The sequence below is a fragment of the Salvia hispanica genome, chromosome 2 (genome assembly GCF_029641045.1).
Source record: "Salvia hispanica isolate PSC_SH4W2 chromosome 2, Shi_PSC_v1, whole genome shotgun sequence".
Classification (NCBI taxonomy): Eukaryota; Viridiplantae; Streptophyta; class Magnoliopsida; order Lamiales; family Lamiaceae; genus Salvia; species Salvia hispanica.
In genome coordinates this window covers 62,811,005-62,814,533 of record NC_142693.1, presented here as the reverse complement: position 1 = coordinate 62,814,533, position 3,529 = coordinate 62,811,005, and the positions used below count along the sequence as shown (strand labels likewise).

At 40.7% G+C, this 3,529-nt stretch overlaps 1 non-coding gene across 1 annotated transcript; it reads left to right on the top strand.

Annotated features, from left to right (window-relative positions):
- Positions 1-741: 741 nt before the first annotated feature.
- On the top strand, positions 742-848 carry LOC148932876 (small nucleolar RNA R71). The gene has a single exon (XR_016136084.1). It is a non-coding gene; the product is annotated as a small nucleolar RNA R71 (small nucleolar RNA).
- Positions 849-3,529: the final 2,681 nt, after the last annotated feature.

Genomic DNA, 3,529 nt, shown 5'->3' with positions numbered 1-3,529 from the left:
GCCTTTGCTCTATCCTCATCTAACTTCTTCTGAATTTGCTCCATTTGAGTGGTAATATTGGTTACAGCTGCCGAGATTGTGTTCATTCCTTACTCGAGGTTGTTTATCCTTGCTTCGACCACTCCAATCTTGGTGTCATTAATCTTCCTATCTTGCGTAATTACCTCCAAAATCTTCGTGATTCCTTGTTCATACTTGTCTTCCTTCTTCATCGGCTCAACCACTCCTCCTTTGCTAACATTAAATCCTGCAGGGGGTTGCAAGTAATTATTGTTAGAATAAGAAAAATTTGGGTGCGGACGGTTCCCATTATAATTATTGAAATTATCGCCCCCCTGATTAAGGCGATAATTGTTATTGTAGTTTCTGGGACCGCCTCCTTGCACGTAGTTGATTTCTTCCACAGTTGATATGGCAGTTTCGGGTGCCTTGACCGCCACTATGAAAGTTGCCGGAATTGGATCTTCCTTCCTCGAGATGTCCATTTGATCAATCCTGACTCTAAGTTCTGCTAACTCCTTAGCAAAAGAACTTTCTTCGGCCTCTTCTATGGCTGCTACTCTTCTCGTGGCATGCCTTTCCTTCGACCACCCCCGACTGTTGGTGGCGAACTCCTCGATCACCGCCATGGCATCCTCTCCTGTCTTTCTTAGAAATCCTCCATTTGCCCCTGAATCAAGCATAGCACATATTTTCTCATTAAATCCATTATAGAGGATTCCTACCTGATGGTCTATGGAAAAACCATGGTTTGGGCACTTTCGAAGAAGAGCTTTGAAACGAGCAAATGCCTCATAGAGGGGCTCGTCATGGCCTTGTGTGAACTGAAAGATCTCACTTTTGAGCTTCAAAATAGTGCCTGGCGGGTAGTATTTGTCGAGGAAGGTAGCTACGATGTCCTTCCATGTGGAGACCTTTTCTGGTGGCATACACTCAAACCACTCCTTAGCAGAATCAATCAATGAGAATGGAAAAAGTCTTACCCGTATGGCATCGTCGTCGACACCATTTAATTTCAGAGTGTTTGCGATTTCCACGAATTTGGAGAGATGGCGGTTAGCATCTTCAGTCGCCCTACCTGCAAAAGGAGTTTGCTCGACCCTTTGGATAAGGGGCATGCGTAACTCAAAATTGTTAGCATCAATACGAGGGCCGTTAGGAAAAGTGATCATATTCCCATGATTGAACATGTTCATCACAGGTAATGTTTCTCTGTTCTTCTTTTCCATGGCTTCTCGGGCTGCTCTCTCCGCATCTCTCTCATCCATCAGCAACTTCACCATCTCCTGCAGCTTCTCAATATCTGTTCGGTCACCCATTGTTCCTGATCCTTTTTCACTTCTTATTATTCTACGAGTTCTTTCAAATTCTAAATCAAGCGGCTCTAAGATGTACTTCCCAGAACGCGTTCGCATACGAACCTGCAAGACTCGAAAACAAAAAAAAAATTAAAACAAAAAGCAATAAAAATCCAAAGTAGTAAAATTATCGTTTGAAGATATCACTCCAAAGTGAATTGTCTTCCCCGGCAACGGCGCCAAAAACTTGATGCACTTTTTATTTGCACTATAAATACCTGCAAGTATACAGAGTAGGTATAGTATAGCAAAAGGTTAGTACCGGGTATCGAACACGGGGAAGATGTACACAAAGTGTCTATCTTCTACTAGAACTCAATTACTATCTGGAGAAACAAGAATTTTTGGAAACTTTTGAAAACAGTAAATATTAAAAACAGTAAACAACTAAATGCAAGCAAATCACGGAGAGAAAAGTATAGAGATAAGGGGAATTCCAGGGATGTGCTTTCACTTTTATGGTTATACAAATTCCAAACTACAATACCCTAGCACAGTTAATACTTTGAAAGGACGAGTCACCTAGCTTATGCTCATGCGATACAAACGTTGATTACTAACATTAGGATTGTCAATCCTAACATGTAACTCCAAAAAGCTCCTAAGACCCTTGAAAAGTCCTCACTCTCAATTAACAGTGCCGTTTTAAAGGAAGCTAACTGTAGTGTCTACTAAGTGGATCTAACTCGCTAGAACTCTGTCACAATTATGAAGCAAGTTGTATTGAATCATACATAATTGTGTCACTCAATTATGAAGCATCATGATTAACTTAGGGAAGAAACAAAGTAAAAACAAAACGGATATTAAATAGAAAACGGAATTGTATAACCAAAGTTGCTACTAACACATCCCTAGAATCCTATGAGTTTAGTTACACATGACTGAATAAACTAAAAACATAGATTGAAGGGAAAGCAATTTGAACATAAAACTAAAGCAAATAAAACCCGTAGGTTGAATCCTTGTCGTTCTTGATGTTCTTGAAATCCTTCTCCAACTCCTTGCACAATTGAAGTACTCTAGCTTTTGATCTCTATGAATGTGTTCTTGTTGTGTGAAAAACTCTTTGATGAAGCTTGAGGTCCTATTTATAGGGGAAGATTATTCCTCATCATAGAAGGAAAAGATCTTCAAAGTTTGGTAAATCTTGGAGCAAATCTAGGGCTGGTCGGATTCGCCGCCTTTCTCCGGCGGGCCGCCGCACCTTGGCCGGCGGTCGCCGCGTTGGAGTCCAGAGACTCTGACCCTTCGGTGGCGGACCGCCACATGTCCTCCGGCGGTCGCCGGGCGAGACTCTTCTCCTAGCGTAAATTTCCGAGGCGGGCCGCCACATAGCTCTGACCGCCGGGCGCCGGCGGTCGCCGTACAACTTCGCGGCGGTCGCTGGTCGCCGTCTGACTCCAGATTTCCAGACTATGCGTTTTTACTCCCCTTTTCGGCTCAAATATGCACATTTCTCACAAAACACGTTAAAATACCAAAATGTATAGAATATGCAAATAATGGACATGTAGAGTGATTTTGATAACAAAAACGGACCAAATAATGGCCTTAAAACAGTGCAAAATCCGGGCGTATCAATAGCATTGAATGGATCTAAAGAATAGACACGTCTTTGTTGCTATCTACTGTAATACAATGTCTTGGAGATTTAATATTTCCTAATCTTTGTAATAATATAGGACACACGTTATTTAATCATACGCTACTTTGACTTATCAATAGGTGCGGGTTTTTCATAACCCAATATTCCTGATATCTTGGGTAGTAGTAATTAATAACTAGTATGGTGTCAGTTTTATTATTACATTGAATCGTGTGCTTGCGTGGTTTGACTATATCCCCAAGAGGTCTTCGAGAGAAGTTCTATTATTCGGAAACCCGGCCGGTTTGGATTTAATCCAAGAATAAATAGAAAAGGAAAAGTATATTTTGATATACATCTCGTACTAGACAAACTCTTGGAAATATAAAGATATTAATTAATTTAAAGTCTATAGCAGACTACAAATTAATTAATGGATATAGAAAGTCTTAGACACGGGAAATAATATATTAAAGAGGTTAACCCGGATTGCTTGTAATCACGGATTGGATGGGCGGTCAGTATTTCTTCGATAGTGGCACAAGAAATATTCCATTGGCCTTATATTGAATTATGAGTTATA